Raw genomic sequence first — 17,551 nt, 5'->3', positions numbered from 1 at the left:
ATTCTCTGCCATTGCCTGAGAGCATCGGGGCAAGTATATCTGAGTCACAGATTGTATTTCTGAATATGGATAATGAATGAGGTACCCCAAATGACCTGGTTCAGTCTTTCCAGTTCTGAAATCTTAATCTGTCTGTCTATAGTGCATAAAATCTACTTTGTGGAAGTGATAGTTTGTTTTTCATAAAGCATTTTGATCCATTCATGTTGGAGTCTATAAGGCAAAAAAAGCTGAATGTGGCTCATGTCTGTCAATGTGGATGCATGGAAATAGTAACATCATTTCCTGTTAGACTGACATTCCTTTTTAAACTCGTAACAGTGTCTTGTAATATTTGTTGCTATAAGAGTTGTCTTCAAACTGCAGCTGAATTTCACACATGCTGCTGGGGTGCCTTTATCCTCAGCTCACTTAGAATTACATACTTCTGTGCTAATACTTTTTTGGCCTTCATGTCACAACTTTAAACCAGCTCTGTCCCTTTGGACATTTTAAGGTTAATATCAACTATACTTTTTGCTTCTATAAACCTAAATACAGTAAAATATAACAATCATTAACAAACTTTTCCATAGTGGGATATCTCCAAATTAATCTTACAAATAACTAGTACTAAACCTTGAAGTACTCAAGACAAATTCAGAGCATGAATAAACAGGATCTGGATTTATATGTCATTACAGCAAGTCTGAAACTGGCTCTTACACTTCTTTAATGTCCAGAATAGTTTAACTAATGGTGGTCTTGAATCAAATGTTGGATGGATGTGTGCATACAGGTGTACAGGTATGAAACTACATTATTTCTATCAAAAGATATTTCATTGTATTTTTCAAGAGGAGTGAAGAACTGCAGGTTGAGGGAGGAATTTTTTTTAATTGAAACATGTTAGGTGTCTCATGGTTATTCAGTGAATGAATCCATCACGATACTGCTGTCTCCAGGGAAACTTTGAAAGCTATTACCTAGAAACTCAATGAAGATCAATTATCTCGTACCACCTGCACATGTGCAACACATTTGAAGAATGGCAACTGCATGTAATGGAAATAGTGGCAAAGATAGTTTTTTTTTTTTTTTTCTTCAGTATATAGGTCATAGTAATCAGCTGCTTCTTTCTGTGTCCTAATAGATGAATTATGAGGAGAAAGTGCTTTGAATACAGGGAGAGATGTTGTCTTGCCAGCATATATCCCTTTGCTATACAATGTCAAAGTATCTTTACAAAAGGTAGGTCTTTCTCTGTGCCAGTGTGCCATCAAGAGCAATCTCAAAGCAAAGAAGGTCCCTTACTAGCTAGGTTCCTACCATAGAGCCGACTTTCTCGGATGGCTCAGCTGAAATCTGTGTCTTGGGTTTGCTTAATCAGCAAGTGCTGCTAATTGCCAGCAACAGCAAAGCACGGGGAGATTAAGAGCCCTCCCTTCAGCACTGTAAGAGAAGAAAAGATTTTTACAGGTGAAGGAACAGCATGAACTGCTGCAGAAGTGATTCTTTTAATGATTCATGGATCTAATTATTACTGTTATTAATGATGATACAGTGCTTAAAGCCATTAGTACAAATCTTAAATAAATGCAGGGCAAGCACTTTTTAATAGCCTGGAATCACACAGTCTAAGGGATATTCATAACTAGAAAGCTGCATTATAAAAATATGCATTATGATTGTTATATCAGTTAATTCTGCGGAATTTGTCTCATTTCTGGATTTGCTTATAAATGTTAATTAGCCACTGTGGAATTGAAAGCAAATAAGAGATTACAGAAAACAAAATAAAAGGTTTAGATAAAATCTGTTAAATTATGAGAATGAATTCTGTCACTTATCAAGAATAATAAATTAATTGACTTTAGGTCTTACCACAGCCATAGTACAAAAGCACATTTTAGTCCTGGTTTTCAATATTCAGAACAAGTTTGCTTTGTATTTGCATAGAAGGAAAGATGGAGATACCATCAATATATATAAGGCAAGGAAGCTGTGGGTTTGGCAATGTCCCTTGTCCTCTGAGGTTAGATGGGCAAGTGTCTTCAAAAATCATTTGCTTATGTACAATACAGACCGGCTTTGCCACTTTCAGCACTAAAGTGTTATATATACCACCAAGTAAATATGCAGTACCTAGTTCCTTTGAAAGTTTTGAGGTGTTGATGGGAAAAATCCCATCACCAATGAAAAAATCAGCAAAGTAACAGAAGAAATGTTCACCCTCAACAGAACTGGAACCCATTTGCTATATTCAGGGCACCTATCTGGATACCAGCACACTCCTCACATCCAGTGGAAACAACCAGTCTAAGAGAAAACCTGGTAGAACCAAGGGGAACCAGCAGCTGCCAGTACTGCCAGACAAATGGAAACTCAGAGAATAAGTGAGAGGCCTGGAGACCCCCCATGCTCTTTGATTCTGAAATGCTTCAGCCCCCCTGGATGTTGGCCTATAAGGTATTACAAAAAATACTCTGTAGCTCTAAAATAATCTGTTTCTTCTGCTATCTCCTATTATAAATAGTCATAGTTATAGATCACTCATTGCACATACGAAGCCTCGTGTTCTTTTTTTTTTCCTGTCCTTCATATTGAGTTACTGAATTTCAGCACTAGTGGCTGTAGCCACTACTACCACTACTACTGAGGGAGCAGCAGGAATGAAACTTCTCCAAGACATAGCCCATTCTCCCCTTCATGTTTCACAGAGCTGATAAAACACACTCCCATGTTAGCTGTCCAGGAGACGGGACACCTTTAGCTCCTACAGCCACCCTAGAAAATCTCTGCTTACATTCAGGGTAAGTAAGTGGCAAGGATTCACCCACTCAAGGGCCAGCACAGCCTATCCTCCTGTCTTGGTTTTGGCTGGTATAGAGTTAATTTTCTTCCTAGTAGCAGGCATAGTGCTGTGTTTTGGATTTAGTAGGAGAATAATGTTGATAACACACTGATGTTTTAGTTGTTGCTGAGTACTGCTTATGCTAGTCAAGGACTTTTCAGCTTCCCATGCTCTGCCAGGTGCACAAGAAGCTGGGAGGGGGCACAGGCAGGACAGCTGACCCAAACTGACCAAAGGGCTATTCCATACCATACGATGTCATGCTCAGGATATAAGCTGGGGGGAGTTGGACAGGGAGCAGCGATCACTGTTCAGGGACTGGCTGGGCATCAGTCAGCGGGTGATGAGCAATTGCATTGTGCATCACTTGTTTTGTATATTCTTTTATCGTCGTCGTCATCATTGTTGTTATTATTATTATTATTTTCTCTTCCTTTTCTGTCCTATTAAACTGTCTTTATCTCAACCCACAGGTTTTACTTTTTTTTCCGATTCTCTTCCCCATCCTACCATGGCAGGGGCAGGATGAGCGAGTGGCTGTGTGGTGCTTAGTTGCTGACTGGGGTTAAACCATGACAACTGCTTATCTAGTTTGCAGCCTTGTGCACAGAACATTTATTGGAAGATAAGGATTATAGATTTTTTGAAACCACCTCATATCGTTCTAGAGACTCCAATTGATAGTGCTGCTGCTTAGGGAACTTAGCGATGTTTAAACACCTCTGTCACAAGGAAACTTGGCCTTTTTCATATACGACTGTCAAACTGCACCTTCTAAGCTACTTGGTCCTGTGATGCCTTTCTGGCTAGCCAGGCTGAGAAGCTGCCTCCTGTCACACACATGTTTTCAACGCCTAAACGTGTAAGGAAGTGATCAAATGACTCCTCAGGTTTCTTTTTGGGTAATCAAATATATTGAATCCTTGTGAGATGCAATGCGTTTTTCTAGCCCCTGGATAATCTTTGTGAAATTTAGACTGTGCAGCAGAAAGCAATTCACATATTTTAAAACTTGACACACAGTTAAGGTTTTATCATACAAAACAAGCAGCAGAGAGATGCTTCTCTCCTATTGTGGCCTCATCTGTGCTTCGCTACTAATAAATGAAAAGCTCTCTGTTCACTTGTGTGTTGCCAAAATGTCATAGCTGTTGAGCATCCCATTTATTGAGCCTTAGTGTTGCTCATTAGACTTGCTCTCTCTAGGAATTACTCTGCCATAGTTAGTGGTACTAACAAAAATTTGGATTGTACCTCATGTATCGATTTCCAGTCAAACCAAGAGAAAACGCATTATTTCACAGGTATGTCTTCTCTTGTGTTACTAATGCAGACTTAGACTTTAGTCTTTTTTACTTGAAAGGTCAGTAATTTAGTAATGTCAGAAAGTTGGCTTTTTTCTTATTAACTCATTAATATAACAAAGGGCAGCTATATCCAGAATGGTTATTATGGAATAAATGTTATGCCCATCTGTTACAGTAGGATATCAAGAGCCTAGAGAGGATGATTCATAATTCTGAGGCAATGTCCTACAGATAGTATAGAGCATGGTTGCAGATGGAAAAAAATGGATCTGAGCAGATGGATCTGGGTGTGGTTCATGTTGCACATACCAGTTTATGCTGGGGCAGAGCACCGGGGCTAATTTCTCGCTCGCAGGAACAGCCTACAGTGTGGCACTCAGAGCAATCACCAGTGGTTACCAAAATAATTCAGCTGAGAAGGTAGGCATGCTCACGGCGCTACATATCAGGGCCTGAGCATTGGCAATGCAGCTGCACAGGAATAGCCAAGGGCAGGATTTTACTTCCAGAATAGTATGCCAGAGTGACAAACTATGTAATGTGTTCAGGTAGGACTGCTGATGGTGTCTAGGTTTATTTTGGATTGACTGATAGTGCTTCCCAGACGCCCACAGTTACTAGGCAAAAAAATCATCCTGCAGTGACAGTGAGGTGACAAGCACATTGGCGGCAGAATGTACTGTACCGTATCACCTACTGAAATGGTGATTAGTACAGGAAAGCCAGAATTTGCATGAAGAAGGCAGCTCTTGGTAATGCTAAAGATTACGGTTAGATTGCAATACAGTGTTTTCAAAACAATGTAGTAATACTTGAGATACTCCAAAAGAGCAGCCTAGCAAACCTTTAGCAATGACACTGTTTTGGAAAAGTGAATCACACTGATTAAATACTATTTTCTATTTAAAATTTGAACTTGCCATTGCTAATATCACAAGCGCTACTCATTCTATGAAACAGGATGTAGCCCAGATCTCACCAAAGTCACTAGCAATCTTTCCTTGCAGTCTGACAGGAGCTAGTTTATGCCTTTTGTATATTGATATTGATTTCGGGAAGGAAGTTGCTCCATGAGAAAAAATATATACAAGCTGAGACAAGATGATGAGAAAGAGAAGTAAGTAATATACCTTACCACAGTTATTGTTAATCACTTCTCTAACCTAATTTCTGCTCAATTCACAAATTGCACTAAGTCTGGGTTTAAGAAGGGAATATTCCCAATGTATCCTCTGCAGGGGGTTTCAGGCAAAATTCAGTTCTGGGTGACGGTATAAGTTTCCAGTAAGCCCACTTAATTGAGTCTTTCCACTTAGGACTGCATTTTCTTGCTTTCTTTTGATATGGAGGTGGGAACTATCAGAATTCATCAAGTATGTTTTAATTAATAGTGGGGTTTGGCAGTGTCCTGGTTTCAGCTGGCATAGAGTTAATTTTCTTCCTAGTAGCAGGCATAGTGCTGTGGTTTGGATTTAGGATGAGAATAATGTTGATAACACACTGACATTTTAGTTGTTGCTAAGAACTGCTTATGCTAGTCAAGGACTTTTCAGCTTCCCATGCTCGGCCAGTGAGAAGCTGGGAGGGGGCACAGGCAGGACAGCTGACCCAAACTGACCAAAGGGCTCTTCCATACCATATGACGTCATGCTCAGTATATAAACTGGGGGGAATTGGCCAGGGGACAGCGATTGCTGCTCAGGGACTGGCTGTGTGTCGGTCAGCAGGTGGTGAGCAATTGCATTGTGCATCACTTGTTTTGTATATTCTTTTATCGTTGTTGTTGTTATTATTTTCTCTTCCTTTTCTGTCCTATTAAACTGTCTTTATCTCAACCCACAAATTTTACTTTTTTTTTTTTTTCCTGATTCTCTCCCCTATCCCACTGTGGAGTTGGGGGAGTGAGCAAACAGCTCTGTGGTGTTTAGCTGCCTGCTGGGTTAAACCACAACAGGCAGCACAAATATGTGAATGGTCACTTCAACAGCCTTCTGGAGTTTTGTGAGGTTATTTCTTCACCACCATATTTACCTGCAAAGAGACAGCTTGAGGGAAGAGAAAAATATATTTGAAATATGCCAAAAAGAAACCTGAGCCCAAAGGATGTCCGCAGAAGCCTGTGTTGGGGCCCAAGGGTACACTGTGATTTAAGAGGCATAAATTTGGCATGGGACTTGTGCATGGTTGACAGCTCTCTCCCTAATGTGCACAGAAAGGCTCACATGTTGTGCTTTCCTCAGTTCAGGTAGCAAGAGGTATCAAGCATCTGTTGGGAGCTCAGCAGCCTCCGTACCCATTAGCACCATGTTGTCTTGGATCCTGCTCTTCAAAGCTTCTGGATAAGCTATAATTAATGACTTAACAGGATTTCAATGACCTCTCAGGATCTTGGCAAACGGACTTCAGCTGAGGTCTCAGATGCTCAGAACAGCTCAGAATCAGCTTGTAATGAAAAACAGCATTGTAAAATAGACTATATTCAATAACTTTGCACGCTGCCAAGAGTAGTATAAGGTTCAAGAGAAGCTCTGAAAGCAGGGTGTAGATGCATGTTGGCTGTACAGTCACATTTTGTAGATTTCTCCCTCTCCTTTCCCTTCAAGAGGATATTTATAGCTACATTTCCCATTTGGTACCTTCTTCCTTTATGCCTATATTATAATCCCCATTGCCCCGAGCTGAAGAAATCAGCTGTCTACCAGCCTTGTCTATTTTAGGAAATCTAATGATTTACCTATAAACAGAAAGGCACATGTCTGCAAGGTTCATCACAGTAAGCCTTGTGCTTCTAATAAAATATTGATTTCCTCTCATCCAATAATTTATGTCTTCAATTGGCTTGATCGGGTACCCTGCTATTTTTTCACAAGATAGAGCAATCACCAAGGGAGTTAAGGTCTTTTTAGAATAAGAATAGACTGTTGTGGGATTTTTTTAAAGATAGTATATTCATATGCAGCTTTGAACAGTGTTATTACAGATAGATGAATCCCTGCAAGGCAAACACTGTTGCCATACCCAAGGGAAACACAGTTTTATTTTTACACTTAGCTGAATTAATTTATTGAATGGGTGCACACCACAGCTAAAGGTCACTACGTACACATAATTTCTAATAGCTGCAACTTTTTATGTGAATTCTCAAGTGCCATAGATAGAAGAATGAAAGCCAGGTTGAAGACAATGGGATTCTCCCGTTCTGTGCTGAGGTGAAGACTTCTTCAATACCCTCTTTATAAGAATCTTTGTGGTTTAGCACCTCATACTGAAGTTAATACTTTTCCACAAATGGCTGATAGCAAGGAAGAAATACAATTATCTCTGGACCGAGAGGTTATTTTCAGAGCTCTGTATTGTCTGCTTGGCATCAGTTTTCTGATGCTTGTTATTATAACACTTGATATTATCATGACATGTATAACACGTATATAATTGGACTACCTGCTGCACTGTATTCAGACTCTGATCTTTTTTATATCTTTGCTGTAGGAGGTTTATATCCACCTGTGGTGACTGACCAGCACAGCCATAGCCTTTTTTTACTGTCTGGTGCAGTCACTGGTAATGCAAATCCTGCTGGCAGCAGCAGTTTGCTAATAATGAATATAGAAGAAAATGGGTATTTGGGAAAGAATGGCCATTAAAATATGTTTTTATATTCATTAGAAAATAGAGACTGTGCTGGTGACCTGTGTTTAAGATGACATAATACTGGTTAGGTAGGGGTAGCCACACGATACAGGATCTATCTTGTCATGGTTTCCCATAATTTAGGAAAAAGAATTTTCTTGGCTATGGTGATTCTCAGCAAAGCCATTTTTGAGCAGTCTTAGGTGTCTGGACCGTGCATGTATACCTGCACACATGCTGCTCCCCTGCTGACCACGTGCAGGGTGTCCTCAAGGGAAAGTGATGCCCAACACCAGAAAAGAGCAAAACAACATCCCAGAATGACAGCATGATAGGAGAGGGGAGAATGTGAGCATAGTGACTCTGGCCCAGCAGATAAGCCTCTACCTTAAACAAAAGTCCTGTATGTGGCTTAGTATGAATGGCTAGTGCAGCCGTAGTATAGCTATTGGTAATGCTAATTACATAAACAGGCATCTCTGCACAGGATCAGGCCTGTACATTCCTTTAGTATCTGTTTCATTTGATCATGTTCCCACAAGATCTGAAATTTCGCATACCTTCCTTATTGACAAAACTTTCCAGCACGTATTTTCTCATTCTGTCTTGAATGGCATAGAGTAAAAATGATTGGGATGCCTGTTTTTCTTTTGGTGAACTACACAACCACTTGTTCTTGAAAAAAGATTGTGTTAGTGGGAAAGGATAATAACACCAACAATAATAATAATCGTGTTGGTGGGAGCTATTGAGACCATTACCAAAATACATTCTGAAATTAAAACCTAAACCTGGTTCCAACAGTACAAAGAGTCTTGCAGTTAGAATCTGAAGCTGAAATTGTGTTTTCCTGCCAAGGATTTATATTCCCAGAAGCTGAACGTACCGCTGGTCCTCCTGACCTATTATTGATTAGTTCTATTTTTGTTGCTGATCAGTGTGGTTGGCATTGTTTACAACTACAGACCACGACAGAGTCAATACTAACTGAGGTGAGAGCATGTATCCTCCCTGCGTTCAGCTCTCACACAAATTACTACTCCTAGATTGCAAAAGGGAAGAATGAAGGACATTTTTCAAGGTTCTTGAAAGTGAAGTGTAAATAGAAGAACTCAAAAAGCCTCCATTCCCTTGTTTTAATTCTTGATTTCCTTACTTTGTCTGATAATGTGAAAATGAGTTTAGTCTGTGGGTAGGAATGACAAAATGATAAAACGGAGTAATGTGTGCATTTTTAAAGCAATGGCATGCTTTACAGAAAACACAAATACCCACAAGGAACAGATGCATTAAAACAATCTGAGCACACACAAACATGTGGGGTACTGGACTAGGATTTATAACTGGATAATTGCCTTCTCTTTCTCTTCTTTATTGTACCGGGTAGGGTAAATACTGAGTTTCAAGTTTTTTTATTCTCAGAAGACTTTGGTAACTTTAATTAAAGGAAGCTTTAGATAAGAGTGGTAACAGACTACATGCATACAAACCAGTTCTGGAAATTTCTGTGTATTTCTGGTGGTGCTCTGAGACCGTCTGACAAAAACTGTAGGCTGAGTATTCAATACTAGCAATGGGATCTAGAGCTAGAGCCAACACATCTTTCATCTTTGCTACCTACATTCTCTCCTGTCATCAAGGAGAAGTTCTGTCATGGCTCGACAAGTGCTGTCATGACTCGGTATCTGAAGTCACAGCGTGGAACCAGAATAGGTTAGTGGCAGATGTCACTGATGTGTCAACCGATGAAGCACCCTCTGAAATGGCAGCTACTAAGCCTTTCCAAAGCTTCCTGTGAATGTCCTCACTACTCACCCTAGGAAGTTTTTCAGCTGTGTGTGCAGTGCTGTCCACTTGTCCATCCCACAGCAGCCTGGCTGTCCTTGTAACTGTGCTTCCTTGGCAATCTATACTTAGAGGAACAATTCCATAGGAGAAGGAGATTATGAAGTCATGTCATTATTAATTAGTGCTATTGTAACTCAAGTTCTGAAATGTGGATATTTACTTTTATTTTTAAGAGTCTGGCTGTAGGTTTTACACTTATATGTTAGAAAAGCATTATTGACTCCTTAAATAGGTTTTCAATGGATTAATGGGGGTTTTGCCAGTGAATTTAGCTCATGTATCTTATACTGGTATCCCCACAGCCTGATTCATGGCTGAATTTCTAAAATGTGGTTTCATTTGGTACCCTAGCTTTTATTAAATGTCTTTTACCTTAACTATCACTGCAGTGATGGATTTCCTAAAAATAGCTTGTGAACTATGTATCAGTCTTTGCTGAGTCAACAAGATTAGTGGAAGACTTTCAGCCCAAGACAATTACACTCAGTAGATGGTGCAGGACAAAGAAATTTATTTTTTTATTTTAACTAACACAAACCCACCTCATTCTCTGGCAATTCTTTTTTTTTTTTTTTTTTTTTCTGCCTTTCATTGCGCAGAGGAAAAAGCTTCCTGTTTCAAATGGGTAGTTGTTACTCCTGCCCAACACAGCACCCTAGAGTTATTCATACTGTGTTTATTCCCACATAATTATTAATATGATTTAAGGGCTCAGAAAGATTCTTTGAATCTAATGATTCAAGATTCATCACTCTTCCCAAATGAGAGCAAAATGAACTAGCAGTGAGCTACCAAGAGCTAAAGCAGTGTGTGGGAGAACAGTATGGTGCTAAAAGGTTAAGGATCTGTCCTGCTGGCCCTCTGAGGACAATTTTCCAGTGAGTGTGCACCAAGCAGAGTGCTCAGTGACACCTAGCATTTACAAGTTGGAAGTTGTCCTGAAATAAAAGCCTGACGTGAGCTGATGGAAAGAGCCAGAGCTCCTCATAGCAGCAACAGGAGGCTTTACTATCTGAAGGCTAGCTTCGTAATTAATGTAAAGCTGCCTGGCTCCACTGAAAATATCTTCTCCTTATGCCCAAGATTCTTCATTTTCATTTAAATATGAAAGTAGATTGAGAGCTTTAGGTGGGTTTCCTGGCAGACCACAAATCAATTGAATAATCTTTTTTCCAGTTAAACGTAAAAGCAAAAAATTGACCTTAATGTTTTGTCTCACATGGGAAGGTTTTATTGTGGCTTTGAGTTTTAAAATAGTACCATCTCCAAAATATTAGCAAATATTATAAAGAGCACACTCTTTCAAATAATCTGGCACGAGTGTTTTAGAAAATGCCAAAAGAAAGCAGTACTGTTTTTACAAATATTGCCTTCTAAATTATTTGGCTTAAGCTGATATGAATTCATAAATGTGTTCTACTCATCTATTTTTTTAATAAATATTTTTCTTTGGCTATCTCCAAACCACTCAATCAAGTCAGTATTATGTCTAAACTTGTACTTTTTTGAGCAAAGCTGATTTATCTGGCTATAGTAATTTCTTGAAATTCAGTGTGAATTTATATCATGGTCATAGTATTCTAAGGTAAGGTAAAGATGTGACGTTTATTCTACTAAACAACTTTTAATGTTAAACCCACATTTTCTAAGTTACTTCAGTTGTATATTGAGATGTTCTTCAGAGAAGAACTAACAGGGCCAAAAATAACCCAAGTAACAGGAAAAACAAAAATAGGGAAAAAACCCAGACGGTTGCAGTAAAAAGGAACCTGGGTTACATAACATCAGTTTATTTTGACATCGCATGTATGTGAGACTTCATGGCAGTCAGCTCTGGGGTTCATTCAAGCTCTGAGAAAGTTCTCCTGAATTCTGCTTGTGGCTGTCATTGTAGTAAATGTGTGCTTTCTGACCCACCCAAAAATACTGATGCCTTCTCCAAAAACATGTACTCCTTCCCTGTGCAGTGGCTCAGGGTTGCTTATGGTAGTAATAAAGATGTAAGGAAGTAAACAGAGATTATTTTATAAATATTCTTCTGGACACATAAGGGAGCAAGGTGGAACAATATAGAAGAATGAACTTGGGAAAAAGGCAAAAGGAAAGAAGGGAATGGATGTCAAGAATTAGTGAAATGGAGGTAGAAGGAAAAGGAAGAAGAGGGGCCTAATGCTTCATGTTGGATGGACTTGTACAACCTAACATTTAATTCTTTTTCTTTGTTAAATTTAATATTTAAATACATATGATTGAATCAGCAAAATGAGAGTTGAGGGTGTACTACAAGACGTTATTTGAATTTTAGTGGCCAAGTATGTCCTGATGGCAAAAAGAGAAGTACATATAGTTCAATACAGTGTTCATTAGCTTTAATTCCTTGTTTTAGTTGCAGACACTTGGAATCATCTCAGAGTATCACATTATTGAAATGTAATTTTTTCATATTGTTGTGGTTTAACCCCAGCTGGCAACTAAGCAGGATTGATTGTAGTTACAGGGAGGAGAAGAAAGTAGTAGGATCAGCTAAAACTGTAACTGGTCTGGTGCACTTGTTCAGCTGGGACAGAGTTAATTTTCTCCATAGTAGCTTATATGGTGCTATGTGTTGGATTTGTGCTGAAAACAGTGTTGATAATACAAGGATGTTTTCATTATTGCCGAGCAGTGCTTACACAGCATCAAGGCCTTTTCTGCTTCTCACCCCACCCCACCAGTGAGTAGGCTGGGGGTGCACCAGAAGTTGGGAGGGGACACAGCTGGGACAGCTGACCCCAACTGACCAAAGGGATATTCCATACCATATGATGTCATGCTCAGCAATATAAAAGCCGGGGCAAGAAGAAGGAAGGGGTGGATGTTTGGAGTGATGACGTTGGTCTTCCCAAGTAACTGTTATGCATGATGGAGCCCTGCTTTCCTGGAGATGGCTGAACACCTGCCTGCCAGCGGGAAGTGGTGAATAAATTCCTGATTTTGCTTTGCCTGTGTGTGTGGCTTTTGCTTTCCTTATTAAACTGCCTTCATCTCAATCCATGAGTTTTCTCACTTTTACCCTTCCAATTCTCTCTGCCATCCCACCAGGGGAGAGTGAGCGAGCGGCTGTGTGGGGCTGAGCTGCCCACCAGGTTAACCCACAACAGCTGGTAATAGAGTTAACAGGAGGAGCAGGCCTAATCCTTCTGGGAAGCAGATATGGTGAGTGTAAAGCACCTGAAAGGCTTCACTCTAATGTGAGCTCTTGGGAAAAAAACGGGGAAGAACCAGTACTGCTTAAGACATGAAGCTGGATGCTGTAGAGTTTAAAGAAGTGGAAGAACATGATTCTCGTGCAGCAACTGAAAGGTCTGATCATTGAGAAAACATGCAGATGAAAATGATTTATTGTACTTCAGGGAAGTGAATGTCTGCAAAGAAATAGAAAGGTAAACATGAATCTCTTGGGGGTGGGGGTGTTATTCAGCAGTACAAAGCATGTTCTGATGTGCTTGGAGGCTGACAATAAGAGAACTGTAGCCTTGGGAACTCATCTGCTATAAATGCCTGAGGAGAGGAGCTGACCGATCACAGGATGAGTTTGAACTGCTGGTGAAACGTATTATAAGTGTGCTGGTGTGATGTATCAAATATGGTGTTTTGGCAGACATAAGGGAGCATTACAGCAGCTCTGAGTGAGCACTAGTGGTACCCTGGAACTGGTGCCAGTCCCAAGAACAGAGCTCAGCTAGGACATGAGAAGAAAAAAGCTAATGGGATGAGTTTGGGAATGAGGGGCTTATCAGGCTGGAAGAGCCTGCTTTGTTTAGCAACACAGATGCCTGTTGCTTGTATATGTATGTATATATGTATTTATACTGGAATAAATACTGGGAAGAAAGGAGACACAATTAAACAAAAAAAGTTGTTTACAAAGAAAAGTGAGCATAAGCCAGCTGTAAACAAATCCAGGCTGGAAGAAAGCTCACAAGGCTTTGTGTTAGGCCTTTTGTTTTGAGCTCCCGGGTCTGATGATTCACAGCCTAACAGCTTGCAGCAGCTCAAGGCATAGGATGAAAGGATCATGACAGCTCACCCCAGCTTCACAGGAACTCGGGGCGCAGTGCCCAGCTCGGTTCTTAGACTCCCTTTTCTTCTGTATAAGAAACACATCTTTAAACTAGGATTTTTTTCTACTCGTCTATGAAGCCTGGCTAAACAGACCACACTCGCCACCTACTGAGGATGGTCTCTCAGCTCACTCATTTCAGACAGCCTGCTGTTAACTACGGTTGAGACAATCGTTCCTATGTAATATTTTACTGCATTTCTTTGAGTGAAAATGCTACATATTGCTTTGCAGAACAAATCAAGCATTTAAGGAAAAATGAATTTGCTGAGGTGACAGGAAAGCAGGCATTTTCCAGAAAATAATATGTATCCAAGCATAGGGATTCCTACTACCTCTTGCTGCAATCATTAAGATGCTTACTTTAATGTCTTTGGAGTGTATTTACAGGGTCTTGAGTGAAGGGCCAGACTTAATGTCTGCACTGGGTATTTTATGCCTCCTGCACAGGTAGTGCTTCAAAAGGTCTCTGAGTTCTTGGTCCTGGTTTCTCTGAATGAATTGCTAAAAATAATTAAACAGCATAATTGGCTAAAAATCAAAGAAGTATCCAAAAGTGGTTTCACTTGTAATATGTCTTTAATGCATTGAAATGAATGCACAACAAAGAAAAGATAAACCTACACATACCAAGTTAGCAATTTTTTGCAAAGACTTCCAGTTAAATCCATTTTGCAGGTTCCTTCGGCTTGACCTCAGTGATTGAACAGGAATTTGTAGTCTGCAAACTTTTCACAGCTACCAAATCACTCTTGAATTTTACACTTTTCTATTATTTCTACCCTGACAGCGTGAGTTGCTTCCTGTGACAGTGAAGAAATAAACTGAATGTTAAGCTTTAAAAAAAATGCATAGCAAATCACTGCTAAGATTTTATTAAAAACATACTATATTTTGGATCCTTTTTTCCCCCCTCCTACATTTAGGCATTTAAAATTCACATTGTCAAGACTCTTTGTGCAGTGATAAACATAAAACACAAGAAAAGGTAAGGAAAAATACAGAAGAACCACTCAACACAAGAGCTGTGACATTCAAATAACCACATGAAAAAATTCTGAAGAAATTATAACCATAAATAACAGCGAGACAGGAAGATTCAGGGTTTTTTTTCTTAGATAAAGTTATTACCTTTGACTTCCTTTGGTAGAGATGGAGTTGTGGTGCTTAATGCTGATAAATATTTCTAGATCTCCTTGAAACTCCATAAGCCAGGCCTATCTAAAGCCAAATTTTGAATCTACTAGTGATGTAATAGGGATCCAAAAAAACTTCAGGACTGAATTTTTCCTTTCCAAAAGCAGCTAATTTTAAACTGCTAAATGCTACTGCCTAAATTTATTTCCTGCTTTCCACAAAAAAAAAAAACCCACACAAAACCAAAAAAAAACCAAACCAACCCAACCCAACCCAATCCTCTAAGTGTGAACGCTAGACTTAGTGATGAAATGTGCTACTCAAACAGAACATGGGGAATTACAACAGCTGCAAATTTCAAAGTGAGGTTAAATGTTGAGTCAGTGGCAATGCCTTCAGAATACATTGTAGTATCTTACTACTACTGTTATATTAACAGGTCCCATAGCAGTATGTGGACTGGATTGAGACACTGCCTTGTGCAACAACAGCTGTACAGATGGGGAAGGAAGACTGGCACTGATCATGTCAAAACAGGTGTCCAAGAAACTACATCCCATGTTTCACACATTTCTGGCGCTAACTCTGGAACAAATGTGAATACGGTATTATTTCCCTGTACAACGTCTCAGTATGAAGCTTTTTCTTAGGTTGGCTATGCTACACAAAATGTGTAGTACGTTCACATACGCTGACTGAGCTGCCAGACAGTGACATGTGCTCATTCTCTGCATGCCAGGAAGGAGAGCTCACTTCTGCCTGCATGGGGTTGCCATGAATATATCAGCAGTTATCGATAGTTTGACCTTTTCTGTGTTTTTCTGTTGCACTGCGTTCTGAGAAGGAGCAGAAACTTTAGTTTACTGAGGATTATTTATTGTGTTGCACTCCATGAGGATAAGCAAAGAAGATGGGTGAAGCCATGTGTTTATTCCCTCATTCTGAGAATACAACGAATCTCAGAAATTGCTTCATAGGCATTTGTCATAGCTACAGTTCCTCTTGCCCTCTAAGAATTAGGGCTTTATACCTTCCTTCCCATTCAGGAGTCCTTGGCTCTCCTAAGGTGAAAAGATACCTCAGAAGATGAGTTGCCATAAGCATTTTGTGAGACCCTGGAGATGTCTTATGTGAGATGTGGTGCCTTGACAGTGTCAAGGGAAGGAGAGGAAAACAGTGGGGAAGAGCTGTGTCCTAAGGCCCTTGGCTGCCCACTCTCGCACCCACTAATCATCTGTTGTGTCTCCTTTAGACTCCTTTAGACTGTTGCTTTCTGGATTTAGTACTTGCTGTGACATCTACAAAGGTACCAGCTATCAGATGAAAGAAACTGAGGCAACAATTTTTCCAATAGCTCAATATATCCCTGAGATAGGGCTGAGATCGAGACACAAATAAACTCTGTGCTAAAATGCTAGAAATTTGAAGCAAGATTGTTCCTGGGTGTAGTTCTTCATGCAGGGTTGGAGAAACAGCCATTACTTTGCACATCTGTTGGTAAAAGGGAGGAAGCTTTTAAAGTGAGAAATGACAGGTAAGGTCAAGGTTCTACAAGAAATAAAAGTAAAGCTTCAGCTGGGATGGAATATAGCACAAATTTGGGGATATTAGGACCAGCTCTTGGGAAAAGCTTGTGAAAGTCGTCATTTATGATAAATGAACTTCACTATCTCATCTGAAAGCCAACATGCCACATCTGATGATCTGAAAAGCCATAGAGAAAACCATGGTTTGGCATGAACCGCACCCCTATCTTGTTTACTTTACCTTCATATGTAATGAAGATAAAACAAAATGTGATCTTTATATATATATATATATATTTTTTTTTTTATATGTGATTGGACACTAGTACAGTATCTGGGTGTGCTTTTACCCAATCTGTCACCACCTCAATTGTTCATCCAGCAACAGATCTTGACTTTACTGGGAAAACAAAACAATGGAAAAGAAAAGAATCTCTTGTCCCTGGTATTGAAGCTTTAACCAAGTAGTTGCTGTAGCAATAATATTTCCCAAAATACTAAATTTAAAGTAACAGCTTCTGAGATCTACCTCAGCTCTTGTGAGACATCATATTTTTGTTTTTTTTTAAATTTCTCTCACACTCCATTTAAAGAAGCTGGGAGTCTGTACTCCTGTCACCAAAATACTCAGTTAATTTTAAAAACAGAACAAAAAAAGGGATTGACCTATTTTCCCACTTTTTTTTTTTTTTTTGCAGGTGTTTCACACCTCCCACTGTTTGAGCATTCCCATTCCACATTACTATTGTGATTAGTATATATGTGTGCACTCTTGATGTTCAGTGAGATACACTATAGGACAAGTGTTCTAGCTCTGCTATACACAGGCTGGATAGAGACTGTAGGTGATACACTCTGCTGACAGTGCCTCTGGGTTGGTACAGATGAGGATCTGACTGTGTCTTGGTCAGTGTCTTTGTAATTCACCTGGATCAGGCTTTTTACATGTAATTTGATACAGCCTTTTCTTTACTGTTTTCTGTCTGGTTTTTGTTGTTGGTGGTGGTTCATTTGTTTTTTTTTCCCAAAGCCCCAGTCCAGAACAGACTTTATGTCTTTCTAGGATATTACAAGATTTAGGTGAAATAGTTTGGTTACTCTTAATTCATAGCTGAGCACCCAAAACATCCCTGTGTCAGCTTAGGTTAGCAATTTATCAGTAGCACAG

This window comes from Pelecanus crispus, chromosome 6 (assembly GCF_030463565.1).
Source record: "Pelecanus crispus isolate bPelCri1 chromosome 6, bPelCri1.pri, whole genome shotgun sequence".
In the NCBI taxonomy this organism is placed as follows: domain Eukaryota; kingdom Metazoa; phylum Chordata; class Aves; order Pelecaniformes; family Pelecanidae; genus Pelecanus; species Pelecanus crispus.
Note: the sequence above shows the minus strand (reverse complement) of the source record.